At 43.9% G+C, this 19,307-nt stretch overlaps 1 protein-coding gene across 2 annotated transcripts in view; it reads left to right on the top strand.

The window, feature by feature from the left end:
• The window catches only part of ABCA3 (ATP binding cassette subfamily A member 3), a 642,985-nt gene that overhangs the window by 49,329 nt on the left and 574,349 nt on the right, over positions 1-19,307 (top strand). Inside the window, exon 1 of one of the 2 annotated variants that reach the window (XM_086941283.1) lies at positions 3,889-3,906. The exons of the other annotated variant lie outside the window; for it this stretch is intronic. The gene's annotated coding sequence lies outside the window, so the exon portion shown is untranslated. Of the gene's footprint in view, positions 1-3,888; positions 3,907-19,307 lie in introns of those variants that run through there. 2 annotated transcript variants of the gene reach the window in all.

Below are 19,307 nucleotides of genomic sequence, written 5' to 3'. Positions count from 1 at the left end.
CTCTGATACTCCACACTACACCACTCGACTCTAAAACACCCTACTCCACTGTATATCATTTCACTTTCCTGCACTACTCCAGTCTTGGCCACTCAACAACAATCTACTCCGTTCTATGCCACTCTACTCTACAACACTTCATCACAAATTAACATATATTCAAGACATACATTTAAACACAGTGTGAGGTAAGTGAAAATATGTTTCAACCCAACTATCAATGGTCTAGTTATTCCGGATTGTTCTGGGTGAACATTACCACTTGATAATTATGCGTTGTCGTTTCGACCCCTGGAAATTAGCTCAATTGTGTTATCGTCTGAAGGGGGTCTTCTTCAGGACTATATATAGAGGTTGTGTGTGGCCTTAGATAAGGTTCCATCTTGATACCAGATGTAATGGTATTGATAGCACGGCAGCTTGTACAAAACAATAAGGAATAACTAGACCATTGCTAGTTGGGTTTAAACATATTTTCACTTACCTCACACTGTCTTTAAATGTATGTTTGGACATATTTCATCAGATGATAGTAGAGGGACCAAGTTTACAAAGAATTTAGACGCTCTCTAAAGCTAATAGGTGACAGAACCACTGTTCACTTAATGTACGAATCCCCAGGTTCTGCACAAAACCGGGTTACCCCATTGCTTTATATTCGCTTTAAATATAGCGGCTGCGCTTAATTATTTATTTACTTATCGCTGGCCGCTTTCGTAATGTGTTTAATAAAATTATAGCGCCCGCTTTAACTATAGCAGCCACGCTCAATTACTTATTCACTGAGCTCTGACGGCTTTCCTAATGTATTTATTAAAATTGTAGCCTGTCTGCTTTAACTATAACAGACATACTTATTTATTTATTGTATTAATACTGCATGCCTCTTTCGTTAGGGCCGAGCAGGGGGGGGCAACTTTATAACATTTGCAATGAAATAAGACTCACGTTTACGCGCGTTCAAGCTATTGTCATTGTAAATGACAATGCAGTTTATTTATGTTTTAAAAACTAAAACATAAATAAAAGGCATTGTCATTTACAATGGCAATAGCTCAAACTCGCGTAAATGCGAGACCAGTGCATTGCAAATGGTTGTTTTGTTTTTTATTACACTTATCCCGCAGATTGTTTTGAAATTGTACAACATGTGGTACAAGTCACTGTGCCGGCGAACAGTGATAACAAATTAGGACATTTTCATATAGTAGATACAGTTGGTGGGACAAATGTTTGATAGTTTTTGCCACAAGGATTATGGTATAATGGCCAGGATCAGCCTCTTGCATCACTTAATTGTTTCCATTTCAACCGAATTGGTCAAGCAATCCATGTATATACAACAGGATGCCTACTAATTGCACACAAAGGAGCTTTGGATAAATAAATAAAAATTGGGCTCACCATCTATCAAAAAGGGGTACTCCCCTGCAGTGCAAATCGAGCCAAAATCAACTATGGGTGATTTTTATGATGTAACACAAATATTGATAGAAAAACGGAGACAACGTTTTTAGAAGTGAAAAGAAGACTGCGCAAATTAAGAAATCAAAAAGTAGTGAGGCAGCGAAAAAAAACGGAGTTGCATTTTGTTAGGTCATATGTTGGTAGTGCCGTGATGAGACAGTGGCACGATGTGCCTAAAATGCAGGGGCTATTATCTGCTAAATTGTTGGTTCTGTAATAATAATAAAAAAAATACAAATGTTGGCCCAATTATATACATATAATGAATAAGTAATGTAATTAATCTTTCCAATCTCCTGTCTTTTAAGTAATGAAGAAATTATGCCCTTGCACTTTTTGCACTTCATCATCATGATATGTGATTTTAACTAAAGTATTGTGAATTGTGAGTATTACTGTATATGCACTTTTATGGTTTTGAACAAGAACCGAAATAAAGTTGATTTCATTTAATGAATAAGTGAAAATACATTAACACGTCTTTGGTGCTAATTCTTCAACAGTATATAGCATTTACAATTGAGCAATAAGGAAGACTATTTTTTACATCTTGCCATCATATGTGGTATGGACATTTAATTAAACGCGGACACATTTTGGTCATGCGAAAATCGACCATTTTTTTTGCAGTATACCTCAAAGTTAATGTAATTGGCTTGTTCGAGCAGATTAATAATGACTATAGCTGTGCTTGGATGAGTCCCAAAGATTACATATTGTATTTGAAGTAAATTATGTATTCCTTAGCACAAGTATAATACATTATAAAAAAATATTAAAACATGTTTATTGGCTCACACCAGGGCTTTTAGGGGGATGCAAAAAGTGTGTTTGGGGGGGGGAGGGGTCTCTAAAAGCAGCGTGGCCTTTAGGAGTGCCGCTGTGGCTTAAACATGGTAATTATTGGTGAACCCTGTAGCGTGCCGCCCCACCCTTGATTTAGGACAATAGTAAGTACAACATGTGAAACGTAAACATGAACTAAATCGCAGAAATAAAATACTTTCACTTTTTTGGCATTCATTGTTCAGAAATCGACCAGTGTTATTTGCCCATAAAGTTAACGACAAGAATACAGGGCCCGATAGAGACCCGTTCCAATGGCCGTTTTTTGTATTTCTAACCTGTCTCGCATCCTGAGGGACCCGGGCCCATTTAAAGCCCTGGCTAACGCCATTCATCCCCCAAGTTTTCTCATTGGTCTGTAGTCATGTTCCTGGTAACATCACTTAGAACAGAAGCACCCCAAGACTAATTTAAAGCCCTGGCTAACGCCATTCATCCCCCCAGTTTTCTCATTGGTCTGTAGCCATATTCCTGGTAACATCACTTAGAACAGAAGCACCCCAAGACTACATATCGCAGACTGCACTCGGTTTCACTACTCGTGCTTTTACAAGAAAAGCATAGTGAAGAAATGGGCACCAATTTGTAAGGATTGTGGTGGGAGGGGGCGGTCGGTAACAGATAATAAGCTGTCAATTGATTTTCTGTACTGGAGTTATTGATGTACAACGCTATCCGCTTCATTTGTAAATGCGATACGTGTTTAAATCCTGACAGCAGTGTTCTTTTAATTTTTGCTGAAACATCTCTTCCCCACCCCTCTCCAGATGGTATTCACTTTTGGCAGCGTGTGCAATTTCAGTGGTCTGATACACTTCCCAGAAGGGATACAATTGAGACCCAGCCTTTTGTGTTTTCGAATAACGAACGAAAAGATGAACCCCCTGTTTCTCTGTTCTGTCACTTGGAAAAGATAGCCCGTTGCTCCGTGTGTCATGTTTCTTTCTGTGTGTTCACCTAAAATGAGGATGGCTCCGTGACTTAGTGACAACATGTAAGCCACTTTGTTTTCTTCCTTACAAGTTCACGTGGTTGTGTTATTGTGTTAACGTTTTGGGCCCTTAATGAAGGTATACGGTTACCAGTGCGCCCACAAGACAGACAGGCTGGCAGACAGACAGATAGATACAGACAGACAGATAGACAGACAGATATATAGATAGATAGACAGGCAGACAGATAGACAGATAAATAGATAGATAGATAGATAGATAGATAGATAGATAGATAATGAGTTTAAGCTTCTCCTTTTCAAGTCTCCTGTGGGGGTTAGGCGAGGTCGCCCCGCAGCAGCTGGCCTCCGAGGCCTTTGTTCCCTTCTAGAAGAATCTGTGAAAAGGGCAGATGTCATTCATTTGTCAGGCTGTAGGTGCTGCAAGCCTGTCCGTGGCTCTGGCCTGTGGGCGGAACCTTCTCTATCAAATGAGCCAATAAGGCCTCTGGAAAGGGGACGTGTTGGCACGAGACAGGTGGCAGACCCTATCCTCCACCTTTGTCCGAGACGGTGCAGAGAGCAGGCCGTGCTGGAGAGGCGGCGAGGCGGTTCTGCAAGCTGAAGGAGACGTGCCTGCTTCGGTCGTTGCTTTCCGTAAGGTTCGCCCGTTTAACTGTTTACAATTTTGTTTAAAAAAAAGCTTCAAAAATAGATTATGCAAATGGCTGTCTCCTAGTTTGGACTACAGTGATAGGCAGTGTCGTGTGAGGCTTTGAGTGACAGTGTGCACCTGTATTTACCAATGGCTTGTTATTTTGTATTGACCTTAGCATGCTTCTGCTGTACACAAGTGCTGTTGACATTACCTAACGCAATGGCGCTTACTTGTCTTAGCTCTCAAGGGTGGGTGGATATTTGCCCTGTCGGGTTCGAACTCGTGATCTACATCAGGGGAGACACACAAGCATGCGAGACTTCTCTATTTGTCGGTCATGTCTCAACCTCAATTAAAGCTACGACTCTTTTATTGATGAGCAAGGCAGTCGCTCATGTTCTGACTGGCCTGGGCTGATTATTGCAGAAGGTTAGATTGACGCCATATTTCTGCCACTTATTGCAGCTGCCCTTTGGTAGGAAGTGGTAACACGCTAAATTGTTTTTCTTCTGTTTTAATGAAATTTTTGAAGTTACACATAATGTGACTGAATAGGAAATTGTGAGTACATCGTGGAGACCAACCGTATACTATGAAGACCGTATATTTTTATGTATTTCTATTTGTTTGTGGGCAAAAATATTTTTCCTCAGATTAGTTTTAGGGGGTTCCTCGGTACGTTTGCTCCCAAAAAGAAAATGCTTCCAGTCATTGCTTAAGGTTTGTTTTCCGGACTCATTTAAGAAAACGTCCTTAAAAAAAGTGCAGTGTTTTCTAATACATTTCAATTCTATTGCACCATAAACAAGATAAGGGTGTTTACTAGTAAATTCACCGTGAACTGGGCAGGCCCTTAGAAGTGATCACTGTGTCAACAGCAATCACTCATCAGTTGTGAGCACGTGCCAGTCAGGGCAAGTATTTGTCAAACGCTTTGCTATATATATGCGAATACCCGGTAACATATTGCACACTAACGCAAAAACAGATTTTTTTGTGTGGAAAAACATACCATGCAAACATGTTTTTGCTGAGTGTGGGTGCATATTTGTGGCTCATTTGATTGTTTTGATATCTTGTTTGAGGGCGCAGTGTTCTGCCAGCCTCTTGATACCTGGGTGGGCTTTGTCTACACCTAGAAGGGTATTTTCCCTCTCACTTCAAGCTCTTCCTTGTTTGGTGTACTATTCCGCCTCCTATGGAGTGCTTTAATTTCAATGTAAGAGGGGCCATTTTACATTACCAAACGTAATCTGAATAGTTGCAGATTAAAATCGTTTTCTCACATATGCATTGCATAGGGAAAGCGTTTTCTTGATTTTCTTTCACTGCAGAAGGCGTTTTAAGGTCTTTAGACTCGGAAAATAAGCAGAACTATTGTTTTTACCAATACCTTGTTGAACATTTATATTTTTTTGCTGTTGTAGAGTCTTAATTTTTAGTTGAAGTTATCCAATTCATGAATATAGCTATTTTCATTCCAATCTCTTCTCCCTCGTCTTGCAGTACCCACCTCACTATTCCAGATCAGATAAATCCAGTCGGGTGTACATCTTCCTGAATTCATTTCTGGGTTCATTTTGAAAACAGGACACAGGCTTTTGTAGTGTTGGGAATGTGTGGCAGCATGCCTATTGAAAACCTTAAGTCATCAAGTCCTTGATATTAATCAGATTTTTTTACACTATATGTATAACGTTTTAGTTTTTTAATACTTACAGAACACGTACAGTTGTGAAAAGTAGATTTCCGAAGTTAAATGTATTCTTCCACAATTTTGCATCAAAGCCACACGTTTTCAAAAATGCCTCCGACCCGAAGAGCTAAGCAAAAGACATCTGTGCACCTCAGCAAAGTGAAACAAACAGCGAAGTCTTTTGGCACTTTATCCAATGACATGATGCTCTGCACAACTGGAAATAGCTGACTTCTGTTCACTAAACGGGCAGGCCTTTTCACTTTGCCAACAAGTGACCAGTAGGGGACACTTTTAAACATAACAGAATACAACTAAATACAATGGTCTCCATATCCATACTCTGCTCTGCCCAGACTTAAATGGACACCCACATGCCAAAGCGCTACATGACATTACAGCTGGTAGAACCAGTTTAAATTCAGTATTCTCATCAGTGCTGTAATGGCCTAATAATAAGCCTACTTCTGACTGTGCTGACTAGACTTGCTAATGGCGGGTCAGGTCTAAATGAACTGCGTCTAACAGGTTGCCATCGGTCACCAACGTGCCAATAAAGGGTATTGCGTTTTAAGTTCACAATGTTTCTCCTCTGCGGCAGAGCCATTGTTTTGAATTTAGCAGGGTTATTTTCATTGTCCATTAAAAATTAAATCCATTCACACAGGTAGATTGCGCATTCGAAATTCTTCCTTTATTTGCTGGCACTTAAAGCAGTGTGTCTGGGGGTGCCATTTAAGGCAGCTTTCCAAAGAAATGTGCTGATTTCATACAAGTTTTAGTGTAAGCGAGGTCACTTGAGCCACTGCAGTACCTAACTGATAAGATATAGCCAACAGAGGTATATGTGGAAAGATATGTTGACTTTAAGGTATAAGATTGGTGGCCTGCGGATTGCAAAAGAACAGTCTCTCAGAAATAACTATGCCCTCAAAAAGTTTCAGTTGCTGTTTGTTGTTGTGGTTCTAATTCATTTGCCTGTTAGTCACAGGCAAGCAAGATTCAAGCTGGAGGCCAACAACAAAGCATTCTTTTAGCCTAAGGAAACCTGGCGAGTCTTTGCAGGGTCATAGACCACTGAGGTACTCTCTGGCATGGAAATTAACTTGAGTGCTTGTCTGTCAGCTTGGTTTCTATGCCAAAGCAAACCTTGCAAGGTGAGAATAAAGACCCCAAATCCAGTGATATAACTGAATTTCGGTTGGTGTTTTTTCACAGTAGAAGAGTGGCCAGAACCCCAGAAATCCTGATATTCCGGTGTTGTGGTTCACATTACAGCCTCAGGAAAGCAGATCTGGATTCCTTATGCTGCCTACTGTTGGAAACGAACACTCACAATCGCTGATTGGAGACAAAGGGCCTGATTAGGAGTAGCTAGTTGTTGGATGCGATATCCATGAAAAATTAGACACTACTGATTTAGAATTTATTAGATGCCTTAATCTTCGCCTGTTCTGAACTTTTGGGAAATTACGTCCGGTTATTTTTGCTTACAGCACTAAATTTGCTTGTCTCTCTAAATACAAGGTTTTTTGTCCTCATTATAATCCCTTGTGTTTGAACTTTCGAAATGTAAGAAGCTGAGCAATTTGTATATCACCTGGAAATTACCAGGTGCAATAAACCTTGCATCATTTGTTATTGCATTCTCCTGTTTGTGCAGGGATTATAATTTACCAGTGCAGGAAAGTGCCCCTTTTTGCAGGGTTACCTCCCCATTTTCTGCCTGACACATAATGCTACCAATCCGTTTTCTAGGGCCTGTGTTCTTCACCAAAGCTGTACCTTTCTACACTCAATTGGCAAATCCTTGGCCACAGATAAGCCCCCTAATAAAAGGTACCAAGGGCACTGTGACCAGGGAAGGCCTCTAAGGGCTACAGCACCTATTGTGCCACCCATAGGGACCCTTTACCTTAACATCAACACACTGCCATTGCAGGCTGTATGTTTTTTGGTGCAGAGAAAAGTGAAGAGTTGACATACCCGCAGCCCACTGCCTGTGGCCTTTGTAAGCCAACCCTCTAGCAGGGTTCACTAGACAACAAGCGAGGGTACAGTTGGCTGAGCCCTGTATCCCTACAGTGTCTAAGTCAATTTTTAGACATTGTAAGTGCATAAAAGCTATAAAGAGTATATGGTCTGTGAGTTGGTTATTCCGAACTCCACAGCTCCATAATGGCTTTACCCAAAACTGGGAAGTTCGGTAACAAACTGTTCGAGGCATATGAGCTGCAGATTCTTACACTGTGCATTAGATCGCCACCTGGTGTTGGGCTCGGATGATTGCATGTTGTCATCTTGGAAGAAGTCTTTGTAGTCACGAGATAGGTAACTCCTCCCTTGGACGATAGTGCGCATGGGCATCGCTCCATCCTTAGATTGTTATTTTCCGCCACTGGGTTCGGATGCAACTTTTCTGCTCAGGTTCGAAAATCGACTTTTCGAAGACTTTGACGCGCAACACGTTCTAAAAACAAACTTTAACTTCAATATACATAGACTCGACCTCATCACTTCGATTCCGGTCGTCGACGCGGGCCGACCCGCGCTGTGAGGCCTACACCGCATGGAAAGGACACCATTCAAAAGATGCCACGGGTGTGGAGCAAAATTTCCAAACAGCGACCATCACGAGATGTGTAACCTGTGTTTATCACCTGAACACAACGAGTCGAGCTGCACAGCTTGTGCATCCTTTCGATCCAAGAAGACCATTCGAGATCGGAGGGCCCGTCGATGCGACATGCAGAGATCCGCTCCGGAACCGGTGGATATCTTTGACGAAGGTCCATGTGTCCCCGAGGAAGATTCCGATGATCTCCAGATCGTATTTGAGGCAGACGACTCCGATGACTCCATACCATCAGGTCAACGCGTGAGTACGTCTGCCCCTACCCCAGCCCAACCACCTAAACCTAAGGCTAAGGTCAAAACTCCGCCTTCGGGGCCCAGTCGAGACCGAGACATTGCTTTGAAAGCCCCGCCATCGAGCCCGTCTCCGAAGAAAATGTTAAAGCCTTCCGGTAGCTCCATACCGAGCAAACCGCACATGCCGATACAACCAGCTCCCTCGGCACCAAAACCGAAAGACGTCCCGGTTCCGAAAGACCCAGAAACCGTTGACTCCTAAAGACAATACGGCACCGAAACCAATGAAACCTGCTTCCACCCCAAAATCTTCGGTCCCGAAACCCACAAAACCTGTTTCCGATGCCTCCAAGCCCTCGAACCAGTACGCCACAGGACTATACAATAACTCCTAAGGCTAAAGACAAACAGAAACCAGGCCCGGCGCCGAAAAAATCGTTGCCGAAAGCAATTTCTGAAGAAGAGCTTTTCAGACCTGATCCTCTGCAAAAGAGGATATACATAGACCCAGAAACAGGACATGTTTCCACCACACCACACAGGAAGAGGAAGTCAGATACAGTACCTACACCTCCTTTGCCTGTCAAGAAGAAGGACTCTGCTACATCTCCTATGCACCCTTCTTCTCCTGTATCTCCCTCTCCTGCTCTCCCTTTAAAACATTTTACCTCAAAATTCTCCTCTTCATTCTCCACAACATACACCTCCTCAGGATGCTGATGATGATCAGTATAGCATGGAGGGAGGGAAAGACCCAGATGACACTTTTCCCTACTCAACAGGTTCACCAGACTGGGAATATCCAAATCCACAGGATATACCAGATATTCCTGACCCACATATATATCCATCTAAACCAGAGGTCTTCAATCTGTGGGGCGCGACCCCCAGGGGGGTCGTGGAGTCCTTTGAAGGGGGTCGCAGATTCTGTTCGTGGCTTGGGCTGATCGAACGGTGAGGCCAAATTCACACCGAGGTGTGAAAAACATCAAAGCCTCATTCACAAGTAAAAGGTCTTTTAAAGACCTGTCAAGTACTCGGGTGTGGCTGTGTGTGTGCGTGTCCCTGAAGCCGTTGAGCTGGGGGAGGAGGGGATGTGGGGGAGGGGGGCTGGGGGAGCAGGCTGTAGCCTGCCCTTTGAGGTCAATGGATATTGCGCGCTTGGAGCTGTGGGTCCCGTGACACATCCCCCGCCCCCAGCCGGGAGGCACAGAGATGCCCTCCCATGATCGGGAAAGAATGAAAAACACGCAAAGAGATACTGACCCCCCCAACCCCATGAGAGAGGTCCAGAAAAGGTGGGTGAATGAATGAAGGATGGATGGATGGAAGGGTGGATGGATGAAAGGATGGATGGATGAAAGGGTGGATGGATGGAAGGATGAAAGGGTAGCTGGATGAAGGCTGTATGGATGGATAAAAGGTTGCATGGATGAATGATGGATGGATGTGCGAAAAGATGGGTGGATGAATGATGGGTGAATGGATGGATGAAAGGGTGGATGGATGAAGGATGGATGTATGGATGGATAAAAGATTGCATGGATGAATGATGCATGGATGGATGTGTGAAAAGGTGGGGGATGAATGATGGGTGGATGAATGGATGAAAGGGTGGGTGGATGATGGATCGATGTATGGATGGGAGGATGAATGGGTGGATGGATAAAATGTTGCATGGATGAATGATGGATGGATGGATGTGTGAAAAGGTGGGTGGATGAATGATGGGTGGATGGATGGAAGGGTGGATTGGTAAAGGATGGATGTATGGATGGAAGGATGAAAGGGTGGATGGATGTATGGATGTAAGGATAAAAGGTTAGATGGGTGAAGGATAGATGGATGAAGGATAGATGTATGGATGTAAGGATGAAAGGGTAGACGGATGAAGGATGGATGGATAGATGAAAGGGTGGATGGATGGAAGGATGAAAGGGTGGACGGATGAAGGATGGATGGATGTATGGATGGATAAAAGGCTGCTTGGATGAATGATGCATGGATGGATGTGTGAAAAGGTGGGGGGATGAATGAAGGGTGGATGGATGGATGAAAGGGTGGGTGGATGTATGGATGGATAAAAGATTGCATGGATGAATCATGCATGGATGGATGTGTGAAAAGGTGGGGGGATAAATGATGGGTGGATGGATGGATGAAAGGGTGGGTGGGTGGGTGGATGGATGAAAGGGTGGATGGATGGAAGGGTAGATGGGTAAAGGATGGATGTATGAATGGAAGGATGAAAGGGTGGATGGATGAAGGATGGATGTATGGATGTAAGGATGAAAGGGTGGATGGGTGAAGGATAGATGTATGAAGGATAGATGTATGGATGTAAGGATGAAAGGGTGGACCAATGGATGGATGTATGGATGGATAAAAGGTTGCATGGATGAATGATGCATGGATGGATGTGTGAAAAGGTGGGGGGATGAATGATGGGTGGATGGATGTATGAAAGGGTGGGTGGATGGATGTATGGATGAAAGGGTGGATGGATTAAGGATGGATGTATGGATGTGAGGATGGATGTATGGATAGATAAAAGGTTGCATGGATGAATGATGGATGGATGTGTGAAAAGGTGGGTGGATGAATGATGTGTGGATGGATGGAAGGGTGGATGGGTAAAGGATGGATGTATGGATGGAAAGATGAAAGGGTGGATGGATGAAGGATGGATGGAAGGATGAAAGGATGGATGGATGTGTGAAAGTGTGGGTGGATGAATGATGGATGGATGTGATGAGGTCTAACAGGCGCATTTATGGTTGTCAAAAGATGATGATGAGGAGTACCAGTTTCTAGAAACTTTTATCAGAAGGGGGTCCTTACCCCTAAAAAGGTTTTACAAGGGGGTCTCGGCATCAAAAAGTTTGAAGACCTCTGATCTAAACCTTCTCCTCCAGAAGACAATATTGGGTTTGGACACTTAATTAATAGGGCTGCCATCTATCACAATGTCACCATGCATTCAGATGAGGCAGAAGAGGATTTTTTACAAGACACTTTGGAATATTCCCAAAAATCTATGCAAATACCGCCAATTATTAAAGGAGTTATTAAACATGCCCCAGAAGTGTTTAAAGATCCTGTATGGGCTAGAATCATAAACCCAAGGATAGAAAAAAAGTACAGAGCAGCTCTAGGGATCCTGCTTACATTAAGGGACAGCTACCGTTAGACTCCCTAGTAGTTTCAAACGCTAGGAAAAGAGCAAACTCACAAATATCAGGAGAAGCACCACCACCTGATAAAGAATCCAAAATCATAGATACTTCAGGAAAAAGAATAGCTGCCCAAGCTATTAATGCATGGCGCATTGCCAACACACAGGCCCTTCTAGCAAGATATGACAGGGCTCACTATGATCAGCTAGAGAAGCTCTTACAACATCTACATGATCAATATAAGGCACAAGCAGATGACCTCATACAAGAGGGTAAGCTTATATCTAATGCCTCCATTAAATGCACTAGATGTAGCAGACACTGCATCCAGGGCAATAAACACTGGTGTCCTTTTTAGACGTCACGCATGGCTACGCATTTTAGGATTCAAGCAAGAGGTACAGACTACTATCTTAAATCAACCATTCAACCAAGGACAGTTGTTTGGTCCAGAAGTAGACACAGCTCTTGAAAAAATGAAAAAAGACACTGATACAGCCAAGTCTATGGGAGCTTTGCAGTCCACCCAAGCAAGAGGCTCCTTTCGTCGCTCCTTTTACAGAGGAGGCTCCAAACAAGCTGGAGCAGACAATTCAGCTTCCTTTAAAACTAATACACAAGCATCCTCTAATAAAGGATACTTTAGAGGAGGCTACAGAGGTAATAACAATAAGGGAAGAGGTCGAGGTAACAACAATCGATCCTCTTCCACCACTAAACAGTGACTTCCTTCAGCTCCCCAACAGCATACCACTCCTGTAGGGGGGAAATTAGCACAGTTCCTACCTGTCTGGAATTCCATCACTATGGACAAGTGGGTAAGACAGTTTATCCAGTATGGTTACTGCCTAGAGCTTACAGCTACCCCTCCAAATATTCCACCCAGACAGTGTCCAATGTCCACAGAACATCTAACGCTGCTCCAACAAGAGGTTCTCTCATTGCTACAAAAAGATGCAATAGAGCTAGTTCCATTGCAACATCAAGGAACAGGGGTCTACTCACTCTACTTCCTAATACCAAAAAAGGATGGGACACTAAGACCAATTCCAGATTTGAGGCATCTCAATCTGTATATACACTCAGATAATTTTCACATGATCTTTTTACAAGTGCTCGCATTATTGCATTGATTTCCTCACTACACTAGACCTCAAAGACACCTACTTTCACATTCCCATACATCCTTCTCAAAGGAAGTATCTCAAGTTTGTGCTAGAAGGACAACACTATCAATTCAAAGTCCTTCCATTCGGGGTAACAACAGCACCAAGAGTGTTCACAAAGTGCTTAGCAGTAGTAGCAGCACATCTCAGAAGACAACAGATCCATGTCTTCCCATACTTATACGATTGGCTCATAAAGGCCAAGTCATTCAACCAGTGTGTTCAACACACATCTCACACAATTCAGACACTGCACAACTTGGGGTTTACGATAAACCACACCAGGTCACATCTACAGCCCTCTCATGTACATCAATACCTAGGGGCTACCATAAACACCAATACAGCTCTAGCTTATCCCATCCAGCCAGGATACAGAGCATTCAAGCCTTAATCACAAGGTTTCAGAACATACACTCTCTCCCAGCCAAAGTGTTCATGCAACTAATAAGCATGATAGCATCTTGCATTTTTATTGTACCATATGCAAGACTGCAAATGCTTCCATTGCAGGAATGTCTAGCACATCAGTGGAATCAGGCACAAGGACAACTGACAGACCTGGTGTTGGTGGACAGCCGCACACATCGCTCTCTGCAGTGGTGAAACACCAAAAACTTGTCCAGAGGGCGGCCGTTCCTCGAGCCTGTTCCACAAATAGTACTGACAGCAGACGCATCCCTGACCGGATAGGGAGCCCATCTGCTCCACTACACAACTCAGGGAAGATGGACTGCTCACCTAGAGTTGCTAGCGATTTTCCTGGCACTAAAGTCCTTCCAAGTACACATACAAAGCAAAGCTGTCCTAATCCGGAGGGACAACATGACAGCCATGTACTACATACAGAAACAAGGAGGCACACACTCACTGCAACTGTCCCAGCTCGCACAAAACATTTGGAGATGGGCCATTCCACATAAGATATATCTGCTTGCAGAACAACTTCCAGGAGTTCACAATCAGATAGCCGATCTGTTAAGTCAACAGACACAACAGATTCACGAATGGGAACTACATCTGCAAGTTCTTCAACCATCCTTTCACACGTGGGGTCATCCAGACATAGACCTGTTTGCCACACACGAAAACGCAAAATGCCCAACCTTCGCCGCCAGGTTTCCACACCCGTTGTCCAAGGGAAATGCAATATGGATGAACTGGTCAGGCAGTTTTGCGTACTCTTTTCCGCCAACCCCACTAACACCACTAGTAGTATGCAAGCTCAGACAACAGTCTCTCAAACTGATCCTGGTAGCTCCCACATGGGCACGCCAACCGTGGTTCACGACACTGCTAGAACTCTCTCTAGTTCCACACCAAAGACTGTCTCTGACACCATCAATGCTAACGCAGAACCATGGAGACATCCGGCATCCAGATCCATGCCAACTGAATCTGGCGATTTGGCTCCTGAAGTCTTAGAGTTTGGTTACCTTAACCTGCCACCAGACTGTATGAATATCATTAAAGAAGCCAGAAGACTACTACTAGAGCTTGCTATGCTGCAAAATGGAAGAGATTTGCCATTTTCTGCACTAACAATCAAATTGATCTTCTAGATGCTTCCATCCAAAATATCATCTGTTACCTTCTCCATTTACAAAGATGTAATCTAGCATATTCATCTATACGTTTGCATCTTGCAGCCATTCTACAAAACAGACAAAATATGTGGTTATTTAGAGTACCTGCAATTAAAGCTTTTATGAAAGGATTAAAGAGAATCATTCCTCCTAGGTTACCACCATCTCCAGTGTGGAACCTAAACATTGTGCTTACAAGGCTCATGGGGCTCCCTTTTGAACCTTTACATAAGTGTGAATTGCAATTTCTCACATGGAAAACCGCTTTCCTTATTGCTATTACCTCTCTTAGAAGAGTTAGTGAGATTCAAGCTTTCAATATACAAGAACCATTTTTACAATTACACCGTATAAAGGTGGTTCTACGGACTAATCCTAAATTCCTTCCTAAAGTAATTACTCCTTTTCATCTAAATCAATCAGTAGAGTTACCAGTGTTTTTTCAAAACCCAGACTCTGTAGCAGAAAGAGCTCTTCACACACTAGATGTAAAAAGATCTCTTCTCTATTACATTGATACGACCAAATCCTTTCGTAAAACAAAGCAACTGTTTGTAGCTTTCTCTCCACCACATAAAGGCAACCCCATTTCTAAATCAGGAATTGCAAGGTGGAATGTTAAATGTATACAAACATGCTATCACAAGGCAAAACGCACATTAACAGTTCCTCCAAGAGTGCACTCCACACGCAAACTAGGAGCCTCCATGGCTTTCTTAGGGAAAATTCCCCTAGAAGACATCTGCAAGGCAACAACATGGTCTACAACACACACCTTCACTAAACACTATTGTGTTGATGTGCAAGTTAAGCAGCAAGCTGCAGTAGGCCAAGCTGTCCTCAAAAGCCTCTTTCAAACTACTGCAACAGATACAGGTGACCACCGCTAGGGGAGACCCTGCTGTACTATCGATGCACAGTGTAAGATCTGCAGCTCATATGCCTCGAACGGAAAATGCTACTTACCAGTATGCATCTGTTATTGGCATGTAGAGCTGCAGATTATTACACGCCCTCCCGCCTCCCAGGGGCCTCTATCTGTTCCAGTTCAATCTTAATTAGATATACACGCATGGACATCCCTTCTTTATTTCTACATACTCTATCATTTCCCATCATGGCGAAAAACAATCTAAGGATGGAGCCGATGCCCATGCACACTATCGTCCAAGGGAGGAGTCCCCTATCTCGTGACTACAAAGACTTCTTCGAAAATGAGAACAACATGCAATCATCCGGGCCCAACACCAGGTGGCGATCTAATGATCTAATGCACAGTGTTAGAATCTGCAGCTCTACATGCCAAGAACAGATGCATACTGGTAAGTAGCATTTTCCTTTAGGCACATTAACCCCCAACTGATGCCAGAGTTGGATTTAATGTAAAATGCACACAGAAGGCATGTTAAAGATGGCCCCTGAAAAACAGCCAGCCCTAGTGTGGTTCCTGAATGGTTGCCTGCCATTTGCCACCACCAGACAGGTTTCTGGACTCCTGGGTAGAGAGCTGTCATGCCTCCTCCCCCAGTATGGGCTGGGTCCCTGAAAGTGGAAGCCTGCCACCTTTGTAAGCTATCCCTGCCCCCTTTGTAAGCTGTCCCTGCCTTTTGCTTCCCCCTACAATTGGTTCTCACTGGTTCTGACTCACACTTTGGGTGGGAAAACCAGTGAGAAAACCGGCCTAGGAGGAGAGTTTGCCCACCTTTGCCAACCCCTTCCCTCAGGTGGGGTAGGTGAGGTAAAGCACATATCTTCATCATCTTGGAGATGAGTGGACCCAACCAATTAGGAGGAGACTCATGCCTCCCTCCCATTGGAGGTTGGCATTATAGGGAGTGTAATCACCCCAACAAAGGGACCCATTGGTCCTGATCTGCACACCCCAGAAACGCCCCATAACGTAGTATTTAAGGGTGACCTCAAACCTTGCTCCCTGAGATTAGAGGGCGAAAGAAGGACCGAAGAGCCGTGCTGACCCAGAAAGAAGAAGACACCAACTGCTTTGGCCCAGCGTGTCCAGTAGCCCCTCAGAGCCCGGAGGACCTGCCCTGCACTCCACTTACAGACTCTATCTCCCATGAGCACTGGATTTGCTCAAAAAGACTCCCAAGACCAGAACCCAGATCTAGGCAGCTCTGCGGTTCTTCACCACTCTCCACCTGACGCCCACGGCCCGTGTTTGAGTGGCCCAACACCACTGGAAGGTCTCTCCAGTGACCTTGACCTGGGATCTGATGATCCCCAACCTCCCTCAAGCTTCAAGACGGTGCCTGCAGCCTCAACCTGAAGGTTCACCCCGACGGGAGCTGGTAAGAAGACCCGACGCCAAAAGACACCCCTGCACCCATTTCTCCACAGCCTTGGGTGCCCTGAGCGACGGTGTCCAGGCATCCCCCAAGAACCCAGCTTACCTCTGTGGGCAGTGGTCAACTTCAGGAAGCCTCGTTGATCGAGCCTGCAGCATCTTTTTCGAACCGGAGATCTTTATTGGAATCCACAGGGTCCCCGGTGCCTCCTTGGCACTCTGCTGCTGGCCTCCCCTGTACCGCTGGTGGTGCAGTTCCTGTGCTGATTGTTGGCTCCTGCAGTGCTGATCCTTACCCCAGGAGCTTTGCTCCCACAACCGAGTGCCCTACTTGTAAGCAACCCCTGACCGAAGGCCCCCTTAGCCCTATTGGCTAACATTGGGCTCCTGCACTTTGCAACAGGACGCCCCACTGCCGCTGGTGGTGCAGATTGAGTGCCAACCTGAACCTTGGTTCTAACCCCCAAAAACTATTCCTGCTGGTTGTTTACTTACCTGCAAACCAATACACTTCTTTTCTCCATAGGAACCAATGTTGTGATGTTATGTTCCTAACAATGTTCTGTCTCGAGTTGACTTTTGTATGAAAAAAAAGTAAGCATACTGCAAATCTGAAAAAGTCTTACTTTCCTTGTATTGTAGGATCCACAGAGTGATATCTTTAAAAAAAAAATCTTTTTATTGTCAAAACATGCTCCAGTTAATCACACAGTGGTCAGCAGCAATAAGGCATTGATACATAAAAGACATCACTGTTTACATTACATGTCAACATAACGGCCAGCATGAAAAGATCAAACCCCCTGTACTCCTCCCCATCCTGACCATGGATCTCTGGGGTCTATACCGGTGAAATTGCTTTGAATGGATATCTCTGCGCACTGAAGTACCACCCCCCACCCATACCTATTCCACCCCCCTCTTCCCCTCTGACCTCCATCCCCTCAAGTAGGGAACAGGACTCAGGGCACATTCCCGCTGCTAATCTGACTCAGGATTTGCCTGGGTATCCACTGATTCTCCTCTATATTGTCTCCATGCCCCCACACTTTCTCCCATTTCCTAGTGCATCCTCTACTCTTATAAATGACTCTTTCCGCCCTTTGACACCAATCGAGGTCCCTTTCCCACTCCTCCACCGTGGGCACAACCTCGCTGCCCCAAAGTCTTGCTATATTTCGTTTCGCAACCATGCTTGCTAGTGCCAACCAGATCTTGTCACCCTTCCCACAGAGTGATATCTAGGCATATCACCTGAGTAGTCGATGTAATCCAAAAGTAACGCAGAAGTAATCAAAAGTAATATCTCTGTAAATTAAACTGTTAAAAGCATGTACAAACCTGTAACAATTGCAGATCCATTCCCAATTGCATTACCTTGTAAAGATTTCCAATTGGAAGTACATTTTACCCTCCTGTGCCAAGTCCTATTTGGTTCTCGAAATAAAACATAAGTATACTTTTTTTATACTTCCCTAATTGGTCTGGATTCTGTCTCTGATTGTGTGTAACCAGTTCTTGATTGAGTGAATAGACTTAATGCTTAACACCCTCCTGATAATCCTAACTGTGCTCCCACACTACCACAAAGAGAGCTGCTAGTACTTGTCTAATTTAGCTTCTGCTTTACCTCTGGGGACTACCTGGACTCTGTGCACACTGTACCGTAACTCGGTGTAATATAATGTACATACAGGCCCATAGGGGATGACTCATGGGTCAGAGGTGTAGTGAACAGCCCCGATTTTAGCAGCTTCAGCCTGGGTGAGGTCCTTTATGGGATCTTCTGTCCGCAGTTTGAAAACAAAACCTCATAACCAACACTATAAGGAACAATGAAAGATGGGGTGAAGGAAAAGCAAAACATTAAAGAAGGATGAAAAGATGGAAAGGTGAAAGTAAGGAAGGGTATAAAAAAGGTACAAAGGGTAATACGATAATTGGATGTATGTATGAATGAGTGGATGGATAATGGGTGAGTGAAACGGTGGGTGAGTGGATAGGTGGATGGACAGGTGAAAAGACAGCAGAGTAAATGAAAATCTAAGAGGATAGGTGGGCGGATAAAAGGATGGCAGGTTAAATGCTGATCTGAGGGAGTGGGTGAATGGACAAAAAAATACATTGATGAACGAAAGGCTTTTTTAATAGATTAGTAAGGAGTAGATGGATGATAGATGAAAGAAGTGTGAACAGATGGATGGAATGGCAATGGATGGTTGGAGAAACTCTGAGTGATGGATGGATCGAAGAATGAATGAATGAATTGATGAAATAAATACATGTGAAATAATTACATCATCAGGTGGATGGAAAGCGCATGCATGGATAGATGCTTGGATGGAAGAGACTTGAGAGCTTTTCTAGGAAGGGTCAGGCCCACTGCTTTTCTTGCTTGGTGTCTTCAGAGCTTTGGGTTAAAGTGTGGGGGATATTTTCATTTTCTGGCTACTTCCTTGGTTAGGGTCCTAAAAGGCACTACTAAGTGGCAGCCAGTGAAATAAACCTGAAACATTTAAGATCGAGTTTAGGAAGTTGTGGAAATATCAAATCCAAACTTTGAGAACATGCACCATTTAATGACCTTTGAGGCTTTTAAGTGGAA

The sequence above is a fragment of the Lissotriton vulgaris genome, chromosome 10 (assembly GCF_964263255.1).
Source record: "Lissotriton vulgaris chromosome 10, aLisVul1.2, whole genome shotgun sequence".
Lineage (NCBI taxonomy): Eukaryota > Metazoa > Chordata > Amphibia > Caudata > Salamandridae > Lissotriton > Lissotriton vulgaris.
The sequence above is the reverse complement of the archived record's forward strand: the minus strand, read 5'-3'. Positions and strand labels throughout refer to the sequence as shown.